Here is a 13,107-nt window from a genome sequence, read left to right as displayed (position 1 = left end):
TAACTCAACCAGTACCGTAACCAGGTCAGAAAACGGCAGGGCTGGACTCAGATGCTAGATATATTTCCTGTCTTGTATCTGAGCACTGACTCCAAGTTACACTGCAACAGCTCGCTTTTGAGAGGCCACATTCTCACTCTCATAAGCTAGGTATCACACAGCTATTATTTTAAGAAGCCAAGATTAGCTCAGGGGTAGGCTGAGTAACGAGATACAAGTGCTTTGGGAAACTGCTGGTTTGCAGTACAACTAATGAGTAATATCAATTGCATGCTGTCCAAGATATGGAAGACAACGCCAAGTGGCCAACAGCTCTTTGAAAAAGGCAGAGGACATCATCAGGGGAAGAATATTTCTGTCCCATCCTACAGCCTCTGCTTTGAAAATTTACATTTTATATAATCATTATTAAAGGTCATTTTTGGTGTTTTCATTTTTGTTCAGTTTCACTGAAGGTTATAATCACTAGAAAAGCTATACAATGTGGTAACAAGGAAGGGCTTTGGAATCATTAGCAATGGTTTAAGTCCCAGCTCTGCTACTTCCTTGCTATGTGACAAATGACAAGTCATAACCTCTCCGAGCCTCAGATTTCTCCCCTATAATGTTTTTTCAAAGTTCAGATTGTCCCTTCAGTGGGTTTTAAAATCCATTTAGTGGCTTGTAAATAATATTTTTTAAGTAAAAAAAAAAAAATGTAGATGACTACATGTAATAAGGACAAGTACTATATACCATGAAAATATGGTTTCAGATATAGATATTGATACATAGATATATATACAAGTACGTGTATAATGGATTACAATATAAAATACCTTTCTTACAGAGGATAATGGTCAAAACCATTTGAACACAACTGACCTATAAAATGAAACTATCAGGTGTGTAATGTTATGTTCGGTATTTTTCACAGTATTTGAAAAAATCAAATAATATGGGAAAAATGTTAGCAATTAACCCTACTAGAGTCAGAATACCTGAATACAACCTTACTAAAGAATACTGGGAAGGGGGGACTTTCCTGGTGGTCCAGTAAAGAATCCGCCTTACAATGCAGGGGGCGTGTGTTTGATCCCTGGTCAGGGAACTAAGATCCCACATGCCTCAGGGCAACTAAGCCTGCAGGCCACAACTACTGAGCTCGTGCGCCTCAACTAGAGAGCCTGAATACCGCAAACTACAGAGTCCACGCACCCTGGAGCCTGCGCACCACAACTAGATAAGAGAAAACCTGCATACCACAACTAGAGAGAAGCCCGTGCACCACAAAGAAGAGCCTGCACACTGCCAACGGAAGATCTCGCATGCCTCAACGAAGATCCCGCATGCCACAACTAAGACCTGACGCAGCCATACATACATACATACATACATAAATAATCATACATACATACATACATAAATAATCTTAAAAAAAAAAAAAAAAGAATACTGGCAAACGGACTTCCCTGGTGGTCCAGTGGTAAAGAATCCGCCTTCCAACGCAGGGGAGGTGGGTTCAATCCCTGGTTGGGGAACTAAGATCCCACATGCCAGAGGGTAGCTAAGCCTGTGGGCCACAACTACTGAGCTGGCAGGCGTCAACTAGAGAGAGAAAATAGAAGGAAGCCCGCATGCCACAGTGAAGAGCCCACGCACCTCAACAAATACCGTGCATGCCGCAACTAAGACCCGACACGGCCAAAAAATAAAAATAATACTGGGAAAGTTCCTCTTTACTTGTCAATTTCAGATTCCCATCAGTATGCCCTTAAGTATATCATATAAATGAAACAGCCATCATCAACTGCCAAGAACACGTCCTTCAAAGTACTGACACAGAAAGATCAGGTCTAATTAAGAACTGAATTTCAGCCTAAATTAATACAGAAAACTAGCATACAAAACCCTATCCACACAACAGTGATGTTGTGAAAACAACAAGACTCCTGTTGAACGAGCCCTCTTTGATGTGGAAAGAGCAATGAAACCAATGGTTGCCCCAGCATTCTTGTAAAAGAAGTATCATTCTGCTAGGACATCTAGAGCTGGCCACTAACATGCGAAAGCCTTGGCAAAGTCTCCAGCTTGGGAGGGACTCCAGTTAAAGTGTCAGGGGAATTCACTAGCAGTGAATTCACTAGCAGTCCAGTGGTTAGGACTCTGTGCTTCCGCTGCAGGGGGCACGGGAACTAAGATCCTGCATGCCTCCCAGAGCAGCCCAAAATAAATTAATTTAATTTAAAAAAAAAAAAAAGGTAGTGTCAGGAGGACTCTTATGCTTAAAACCTTCCAATCTCCTACCTTTGGGGAAAAATCTAAATTTCTTATCACAGCTCACAAGGCCCTACATGATAGGATCCCATCCTACCTCTCCAACATTATCTCCTACCTGCATTCACTCCACTTTAGCCATGCTACTCTCTCTGCTCCTCAAACACACCAAACTCAATCCTATCTTAGAGCTCTTACATCTCGTTCTCATTGCTCAGATCACACTTCTTTTAGCTCTTTATCCTCTAGGATTCTTCTTGTCATCGTTTGGCTCTCAGCTTGTATATTTTACTTCCTCAGAGAAGCATTCCTGGGTATTTCCTCATTTAAGGAGTCCCTCATCCAAATCTACCCCCAAGGCATTGTCCGTCATCACATTACCCTATTTTATTTTCCTCATAGCATGGTTTCCTGTTTTACGTTATATTACTTTGTAAACTTATTTTTCTGTCTCCTCACTAGCACGCAAGATCCGTAAGAATCTGTTCTGGTTTATTCTTGACTCACCCTAGCACCTAGAACAGTATCATTCATATATGTATGAGGAACATCGATTCATTTGTTCTAGTGCATTCACTTAACTGCACTTTCAAAATAACCTAAGAGAATTTACATACACAGGAATATCTGTGAACTGAGTTCAACAAGGGGTTGTTCAGCTAAAGATCTATAATGTGCAAAGCTTTCCTCTGAGTATCCACTCATGAACCATCTCTATCACAGGGCTCTAGCTCCTGATGCCTAATGAAAGAATATCTGATTTGGAATCAATGCTTAGCCTTAATCTCCTGCTTCCAAACCCACTGATCATCACCTCACTATGGAGTTTGCATAATGGCTCTGGAGCCAAAAGAGACAAGGGTTCAAATCTCAGTTTTATCTTTTACATGCTATGAGGTCCTGAACAAGTTATCTATTAAATGAAGATAACAATACTTATCTCAGAGCTGTTTTGAAAGTTAAATAATGTAAATAAAACATCTGTCACAGTGTCTTGCCTATAATAAAAATCCAACAAAATTAGCTATTATTCTATTATTATTCATTAATTCACATTTTTTTCCAACTAATTTTTATTGATGTCTACTTCCTAAACAAGAGGCACAGGCACAATTCAAAAGGAATTTACTACAGTCCCTGCCCAGGAAGAGCTCACAGTGTAATAGGAAAAGATAAACCCATAAAAAATAAATAGAGAGAATTATGTTTTAAGTCTCATCCAAGAAGGCTGAAAAGAATCTGCCCTTCTCTAGCAAATCTGATATTAGGGCCTAGTTAATCTCTAAAGTAAAAAGGCATACCAAAACCCTTCTAACTGATAAAATGGAATAGCTTTTAAGATGGGTCAGACAGCTCTGTAAAGAAGCCCTCACAAGATTACAAGAAGAATGGTCAAGAATAATTGTCTTAATAGCCAAAAGGTGGGAGCAACTAAGTGTCCATCGACAGATGAAAGGATAAACAAAATGCGGTCTATACGTACAACGGAACGGAATATTATTCAACCTAAAAAGGAAGGAAATTTTGACACATGCTACAACATGAATGACCCTAGAGGACATTAAGCTAAGTGAAGTAACCCAGTCACAAAAAGACAAGTACTGTATGATTCTACTTTTATGAGGTATCTTGAACAGTCAAATTCATAGAGACAGAAAGAATGGTGGTTGCCAGGGGCTGGGGGAGGAAGGAATAAGAAGTTAATGTTAGGTACAGAGTTTCAGTTTGGGGAAATAAAAATATTCTGGAGATAGGTGGTGGGGATGATTATACAACAATGTGAATGTACCTAATGCTACAGACTCAGACGTTAAAATGGTAAATTTTACTGTACGTATATTTTACCACAACTTAAAGAAAAAAAGGAATGATTGTTCTGTAGTTTACAGAAAGAGAGGGTGTGCATCCCTTCTTTTCTGACTTTGATCATTGTTATATCCCATAGCATATCAACCCAGCTTCTCCAGGTTAAGACAAGAGAAAAATTCCTGGGCAGTCCCCATATATAGGATGCTGTGTAACATCTAAGAAATTACAAATACTTAAACATCCAAACCCAGAATTTACAGCAAAACAGACAGACGCTATACACTGACCATGGATTTATTTCCACAAGTGTAAGAGAGGCAGAAAATAAAACAGTATTTATATGTCTAAACACCAGTTTAGGATTATATAAGCTAATTCCTTTATTGCTTCAAATTTTTAAAAAATAGTGTTAATTTGCATTAAACAAAGCAACTTTCATATACTAAACAAAAATGTCACAACCGACAGTCCAAATAATGGCCTCATTTCCTAGTGGCCCAGAAAGACAGGAAATAATCCCAAGGACCCTAGTTCAGACAGACTAGAGAGAGTAGACTGTGCCTATCTTGCATAAAGCCTATGTCACAGTTCAGTGGGATCCTATACTTTGGTAGCTTCGTCCCAGCAGTCCCCTATGTGACTAAGGACTCGGATAAGAGTGACGGCTTCACAAAGGTGATAAGAGATAAAGTTTCTTCCTAGGACATTCAAAGACTCCAAAATCCAAAAGTTAACTTCTCTGCTGTCCATCCATCCAATTTTCATTAAGAGCAATCTGTATCATCTAGGAAGCTTCAAAGTCAAATGTTACCTTTATTTTTACCTTATCAAACCCATAAAATCACGGCCAGGGTGTGGTCTGGACATGGACCTTGGTTAAGGTCACAAAAATTCTCAAATCAAATAATTGGGTTAAGTTAGAGCAAAGTTCATCAACAATAAGATGACAGAATTCAGGAAAAGTCGGCTTGCTTCTTGCATTTCAGGAAGGCTAGCATTGTTCCTAATACTAGTACATAGGTGTAAGTAACCTCTGAGTGGGTAATGCCACCAAACAAAAGCAACACCTTCAAAGTCTCTCTCAGTGACTAGAGGCAGCCAGACACTCACACTGCCAGTCCTGAATTACGGCCTCTGAATGGTGAGGGCTTCACATTTCACTGATCAGGGCACAGCCCAATCAGAAGACAAACCCCTGCACTGCCAGGGACCAGCAAATCCGCTTTCTTCCAGTGTGCACATGACTGAATGTGCTTCTGTCCATCATCTGGGTCATATATAGTTCAATGCGAGCTGAGCAGACAGGGCTGCAAGGAAATCTGGCGCGGTTCAGTACCTCATCTAGTCTGGGTTCCAGTATCTAATTTTTTTTTTTTACTGACAAACTCATTTCTCTACCGGGACAGGATGCTGTGCTGGCTGGGAGTTCCATTTCTACAGCAAGAATCCTATCTGGAAACAGAGAAGTTGTCCTCTAAGCCACAGCAGCTCGAACTTTTTTGATTGTTGTTGCTGCTTTCTCCCATCACCCCCACCCCCTTTTGACAAAGATCCAACTGTAAAAAGTCTTACGTAACAGTTCAGGACTACTTCGGTTCTTTTACTGGGTAAGCACTTTCAATTTTTTTTTTTTTTTAAACTAAAAACCATTTTAACATTGAATCTGTTGAGAGGCTTGACTAAAATCTTTTAAGTAATTTGTGTGGTGAAATACTGTCAGTGGATTTTTTAGTCTCATTTCTGCACGTGCTCCTTTGTTCTCAGAACAGAAGCTTTTTATACACACCCCATAACGCAGCTGGAGAGAGTTATGAAGTCAGTTATTATAAGGAACACAAAGGTTGCTTTGCATACTTTGCCTTTAGATAATTAATTTTGTATTTGTTTTCTTAAAACGAAGTATTAAAGAAGAGAGAAAGTGAATAAACAAAAGAATAAACTGTTGGAGAATCTAGCAAAGTTTGAAGTTTTTACCACCTTTTTTCTATCTGTAGTTTTGTGTAGCCAAACACTTGTGCTGCCTGGGGCGGTGGGGGTAGAGGCAAGCGTAGACAGAGAGGAACTAAGCCAGACATGGACAAAGGCATGAGCCAAAACCAGACAGTCCTGGCCGTTCCATAGGCCAGCAGTGGGTGAGACAGGTCAGCCAGCTGCAGGGGCGGGAGAGGGGGGAAAAGGGGCATGGATGTGTGAGGTGCTCATGCGTGCGATCGTGACTAGATTCTGAAACTGCCAGCCATTTTCCCAGCTATGCTTTGTGCAATCTAAAGGAATGCATCTCCTCTGAAGCAGTCTTGCCAGAGCCCAGTGATAGCGAGGAGTGTGATAAATACCACAACATATGTAATCAGAAAATACTGGGATCTGGGGTGGGCAAGAGGGAATGCAGAGGGTGTGGAAATTTTTTAGTGATCTGGAATGTGTTGAGTGACAGGAAGTGCCCCAAGCTCTCCCCCCCCTCAACTCTTCTCAGTCGCGCCTGCTTTTGTCTAACTCTTGTAATCTACACACTACTGCTTACAAAGCTGTCTGAGTTTAAGACAAAAAGAAACATAAAAGGCTCTCCCGTTGCACAGTACCTGCAATATGGAAGGAATGTAAAAAGCATGGCCCTTTTTAAGCCTGTGGACATTTTTTCAGGCATACAGGAGAAAGATAATATAACAATTTTCCAAGGATAATGAAATTATGAATTATAGTCAAGCGTCCAAATCTAATTTTTAAAATCCTGATTCTGCTCTACTTACAAATGCTTAAGTTGGTTCCTAATTTGAAGGAGGCTTGTTTGTTTGGTTAATACATCGCATTTGAAGTTGTTTCTATTTTCTCTTTATAAATTTGTGCTTTGGGAGGAAAAAATGCAAATAAGTAGAATGCCCTGAAAAAAAGGAGATTTTTCCCTTCAATGGTTGGAAAGTATTTTAAAGGGTTGGTTTCTTGGAAAAAGCAGCTCCCTCTCTCTCATTTTTGCATGTATGCTATAAAGATAACTTTATGCCATTATAAATGTAAGGTAGAAAACTTTTGACAGAAAAAAATAGTGTTCTAAGAGAAAAACAACTTAGCATTTTCCCAAACTTCCATATTATCAACAGAAACACTAAACTTAAGAGAAAAGTAGCCAAATAGTTCAACGGCTAACTCTACTTTTGGAAGATGAAATGGAAAATTAAGTGTGAATAAAATGATACTTGGGAATGTTTCTACCTCCTACTACAAAAGATGTTAGTGGTCAGCCCAGGAGTTAATCTTTCCTAGTGTGGCTCTGAGCCTTCATGCCGAGCAGACGTTATTCACATGACGATTCGAAAAGTCCATTCATATATCTCACTACCTGGATTTGAATAGAAACCAGACAGCAATTCTTTAGTTCCAGCCACCATTCGCCCCACTGGACAATAGCGATTTGTTAGCACAGAGTCACAGGCTGTGGGACACAAAGCTTGGAGCTGCAAAAAGATGGGGGATTCAGAGAACAGGAAATTACAGGCCCGATGCACTCCTGGCAGCTCTAAGAATACAAAAAAAAAAAAAAAAAAAAAAAGGCAACACAGCGATGCCATGTTTAAGAGCTACTTCTAGCGTTTTTAACCACCTCCAATGTCATAAAAGCTCTATTGTTGGAGTACATAAAGTCACGAGTTCCATGTGCTCTCTTTTCTCACTACAGCGAACTTCATTCAATGCCTTGGCATAGTCAGAAAAATCAAAAGCACCCAGAGTCGATTAGTTGTGAGCTCTGATAGAAAGGAGAGGAGCATTTTACAACTAAAATGACAGAGAAAAATATGCTACTTAGTAACACATAATAAAATTAATATATTTTACAAATTATTTCATAAGGCCAGACAATCAAAATGAAACCAAACCTATCAAGACTCCAGGGAAATGAATTTTTCTTCAAAATATCATATGAAATCTACTATTTAATTCCATCAAAAGTTTCTTCAGAAGACATATATCAATTTAAAAACTCATCTTACACAGAACATTTCTGAGTTCTGGGTTGTATTTTCCAAAACAAAGAACTAAAATCAAAGCCCTGAGGATTTATTTTGAAATATTAGAAAGGAACACTATATTTTCTTTTGTTGGTTATCAAATTAATATAGCTCTCTGGCTAAATTTAGAAACTGTCTCTACTTCCCTCTCTTTAGATATAAAAAATGAAATTAATGGACATTCTAGGTGAGGGGAGAGGGATAATTCTCCAATCTCAATGAGCAGTGGAAAACAGTTCATGGGTTCCTGTCCAGGCCCTCAAGCCTCAACCTGAGCATCAGGGGGCCAGAATGGTGTCCATTTCAACAGGAGTAGCCCCTGCACAAGAAAGTTGTAAATGGTTTTGTTCTACTGTGATCCATTAGCAAACACAAGTCCAAAATGATATCATACCTGAAATACTCATCAAATGAGATCATGAATAATCAAAAAGTGCTTTAGAAATATGAACTGTTCTGTTCTATTTGGTCCTATGCCTTTAAGGATAAACACATGCCAAAGTTTATGTTGCTGGAAAACCAATCAGCAACTTTTAAACTACTAATTATTGGATTTCCTCAAATTCTATCATTACTCATCAAACACAAGAATCAATTACTACCTCAAACTGTGCTATAATCACATGTGGCTATTTTTATTTGAATTTAGTCAAAATTAAATAAAATTTAAAATTCAGTTCCACAGTTGCACTAGCTACATTTCAAGCACTAAACAGCCCCACGTAACTAGCGGCTATTATACTGGACAATGCAGAAACTGGACATTTCCAACTGCAGGAAGTTCTATTGGACAGTATTGATCTAGAGCATATTTATATCCAGAACACCTGTTTTCAACTGCACATCCAGCTAGACATGAAAGAAAGTGATCTCTAAGCAAAAAATACAACGACAAGACAAGGTAGCTAGCACTATGATACTTGAGAGATGTCTAAAAAAGCATTTTGAAAACAAAGGTTTCATTTTTTTCCTTGGTCTGTAATAAAGGTTATGAAGAATATTAAGACGGTAGCAGCAGACAGGTAGCAGTGGCCAGAGTAATTAAAATGTTCCAGAATGGCATTTAGTGTTATGACTACATGTCTTAACCTCCAAATCTACCATCAAATAATCAGACATGATAAACATGAATATGAGGTCCTTCAATTTGGATGCATTCTCAACCCATCCTATGCCTGCTAGATGCAAGAAACTGGGTCTTAGGGTCAAGTGCACATGGGTTGGAATCCTGGTTCTGCCACTTATTTACTATGTGATCCTGAATAAGTCACTTCCTCTCTTTGTCTCAGACTTCTCATGTATAAACCACGAATATTAATGCCTTCCTGACAGTCGTTTTAAGGTTCAAGGATCATATATATAAAAGATCTTGAACTGCTCCTGGCACATTGGAAAACACCCTGGAAATGTCGATTCTGTAAAAACACAGTTAAGAGCTTGAGGTTCAATTCATTGTCTGAGACTCTTCCCAAACACAGAGAATGGAAATAGAAGGGTTCCAGGCTGCTTTATAGTACAGGCCATTCTCTGTTTAAATTTTAATTAAAACAAACATGAAGATGAAAGCTGTCAACACTGCACAAAGAATCTCACAAAGTCTTAGAAATATTAGATGAACTGATTGAATGAATACAGGAAAATTATCATTTGAAAAGTGAGGTGGAATATCAGATTTTAATATCATGAGGTGTATTTAATACTGATACTGATTTAATGCTATTACATATATAAGAATCCTTTTCTTAAATTAAGAAATAATATTTCCTGGAGACTTTTTTGGAATAAGCTTTCTACTAATTCTTCTTGGTGATTAAAACAGAAACATGAAAATTCTAATATTGCCTATGACTAAGAAATTAAAATAGCCTCCTGCAGGTATGGGAAAGAAAATTCATGTCTTTTAAAATCAAAGCCATACACTTGAAACTAACACAACATTGTAAATCAACTATACTCCAATAAAAAAATTTTTAAATAAAATAAAACCAAATCCATAGAAGGAATTCCTAGGCAAGATCTGTACTACATCTGTAGACTCATTTTAAAGTTGAAAGTAATCTAGCAGAAACTAGAAAAAGTAGGTGTTTCTTAATGATGATGCCAAATAACTGAAAAATGTTGAACGTGCCACAGAATCTTTTCAGAGTACGAAAGGCAAGAGATTTTCCAAAGCAAACAGCAGAACAACATTATAGGGGAGATAATGTGGTACAGTGTAAAATCTGAAAAGGTAGGTTCATAATCCCAGAAACTGGCTGGATTAGATATGACATGAAATTTTAGCTCTGCCACTATCTAGCTAGGCGATTTTTAACAAAGTCACTTCCAAGTCTTTGTTACCAGTGGTGATCCAAAAAACATATCTATACTGGAGGCTAAACGACAGACAGCAATTTCGATTTGCAAGAGGGTATTCAAATATTTATCAAGCACAGTGCTAGACCCAGGTTGAATGATGAACAAAATAGATACAGAAGCTGCCCTCTTGGAGCTGATAAGCTATTAACTGAGATAACCATGGCTAGAGGCCATCTCATTTAAAAAATGGTAGGGATCTGAGTTCAGAAACTTTGAGAATGGACCCAATGATTTGGAGAAACTGCCGTGCCATCCTTCGAAGCTGAACTAACATAGTTCATAAGAATACGAAAGAAGGTACACCCTCAGCTCCGTTTGATTCAAGCAAAGAGAGATGGTAAACTAAAAGACCTTAATGGATTTCAAGCCATTATGGAAACAAAATACTGGGTTGGCCAAAAAGTTCCTTCAGTTTTTAAATAAAAATAAAAGACACATTTTTCATTTTCATCAAGAACTTTATTGAACAACGTGTTCACCGTTTTGTTCCACTACCTTCTGCCATTTTTCAGGCAACTTTGTAATTCCATCTTCCCAAAACTTTTTAATCTTTCTGAGCAAAGAACTGTTCCAGGTGCCTTTTACAGTCTTCCACGGAATTGAAATTTTTTCCATTAAGAGAATTTTGTGGTATTTCCCTGGTAGTGGTTAAGTCTCCGCACTCCCAATGCAGGGGCCCGAGTTCAATCCCTGGTCGGGGAACTAGATCCCACATGCATGCCACAACGAAGAGCTCACACGCCTCAACTAAGGAGCTGGCAAGCCACAACTAATGAGCCTGCCTGCCGCAACTAAGACCCGGCGCAACCAAATAAATAAATATTTTAAAAAACAACAAATTTAAAAATTTTAAAGAAAGAGAGAGAATTTTGTAAAGACCAAAGTAAATGGAAATCCGAAGGTGCAACGTCTGGTGAATATGGCGAATGAATCAGAACTTCCCGGCCAGCTGTAACAGTTTTTGCCTGGTCATCAAAGAAACATGCGGTCTTGCGTTATCCTGATGGAAGATTATGTGTTTTCTGTTGACTAATTCCAGATGCTCTTCGTCGGGTGCTGCTTTCAGTTGGTCTCATTGGGAGCAGTACTTGTTGGAATTCATCGTTTGGCTTTCCAGAAGGAGCTCATAATAGAGGACTCCCTTCCAATCTCACCATATACACAACAGCACCTTCTTTGGATGAAGACCAGCCTTTGGTGTGGTTGGTGGTGGTTCATTTCGCTTGCCCCACAATCTCTTCTGTTCCACATTATTGTACACTATCCGCTTTTCATCACCCGTCACAATTGGTTTTAAAAACGGAATGTTTTTCTTATGTTTAAGTAGAGAATTGCATGTGGAAATATGGTCAAAAAGGGTTTTTTTGCTTAACTTATGTGGAACCCAAACATCAAAGCGACTGACATAACCAAGCTGGTGCAAATGATCTTCAACGCTCGATTTGGATATTTTCAGTATGTCGGCTATCTCCCGCGTGGTATAACGTTGATTGTTCTCAATTAATGTCTCAATTTGATCGCTATCAACTTCAATTGGTCTATCCGACCGTGGAGCATCGTCCAGCGAGAAATCTCCAGCATAAAACTGCACAAACCACTTCTAGCACATTTGATCAGTCACAGCACCTTCTCCACACACTGCACAAATCTTTTTTTGCATTTCAGCTGCATTTTTACCTTTCTTGCAATAATAAAGCATAATATGCTGAAAATGTTGCTTTTTTTCCATCTTTAATATTAAAATGGCTACATAAAAATCCACCAATTTTGATAAGCTGTTTTTTTAAATGCACGCTGATATGACAGCTGTCACACTATAAGCTAACAAAATCGTTTCGAATGAGGTTAAAGACAACTAAGTGCTACTAGAACCATCTTACAGAAAAACCGAACAAAAATTTTGGCCAACCCAACACCTTCAAACAAACATAGGGTGGTTTCACAGTGACCATTACTCAGATCTGTGGCAAACCACTATCTCATACAAAAATTCAGTCTCCTTTTGACAGATGATGATTAAAAACAAGAAAATTTCTGGAGGGGAAAGAGTAAAGGGTGTCTGAACATAGAAAAACAATCCAGGAGCAGACCGTGATACACTGAAGCATTAGGTGTGATACATATTTCCTTCACCCCCTTCCTTAAGACTAAACTCCTAGCACTTACCATTTCCTTTAATGGCACATGCTATGACATCATGACCACACAGCTAGCTAGTGCTCAACCCATGACTCAGCTAGCTCTTAGCAACCAAGAATATTTCAGACATGGATGATAAACATGAAAAGAAGGCAGGGCTAGGGCTAGAGTCAAAACCGGGCTTCTGTAACAATTTATCATACAAACTAGTACCATGTCTATGAGGTACCTAAATATTAACCTCTCTTCCAATTGGCATTTAGTCTTTGTTGTCATAGGACTATATAAGAAGTTGCTGTTAACAATAAAGTATCTCCATATACCACAATGGCACAATGTTATTTCCACAGAATCTGAGGCTCCCAGTACCCAAATCCCAATCAAGAAATTCCCATTCTTGTTCCTTGACACTTACAGAACTTGGGTTACCACACAGATTTTTTTTCCCCCACCGGCAAGGACCCAATATCATGTGTATTTTGCTTTTCCTTTGTTCACTGAATAGCAAGGTCAACTGGAAAAGAGAGCTGGCAAATGTACTCAG

At 38.7% G+C, this 13,107-nt stretch overlaps 1 protein-coding gene and 1 long non-coding RNA gene across 5 annotated transcripts in view; one reads left to right on the top strand and one right to left on the bottom strand.

Moving 5' to 3' along the window:
• Positions 1-13,107, bottom strand: part of NR6A1 (nuclear receptor subfamily 6 group A member 1) — a gene marked incomplete at its 5' end in the record, with an annotated part of 201,455 nt that overhangs the window by 110,171 nt on the left and 78,177 nt on the right. The gene's annotated exons all lie outside the window — the stretch shown is intronic.
• LOC309823834 overlaps positions 5,384-13,107 on the top strand; it is a 29,738-nt gene continuing 22,014 nt past the window's right edge. The window contains exon 1 of the long non-coding RNA XR_014296875.1: positions 5,384-5,672. This is a non-coding gene — a long non-coding RNA (uncharacterized lncRNA). The remainder of the gene's footprint in view (positions 5,673-13,107) is intronic.

This window comes from Grampus griseus, assembly GCF_964374135.1.
Source record: "Grampus griseus genome assembly, chromosome: 6".
Taxonomy (NCBI): Eukaryota; Metazoa; Chordata; class Mammalia; order Artiodactyla; family Delphinidae; genus Grampus; species Grampus griseus.
The sequence above is the reverse complement of the archived record's forward strand: the minus strand, read 5'-3'. Positions and strand labels throughout refer to the sequence as shown.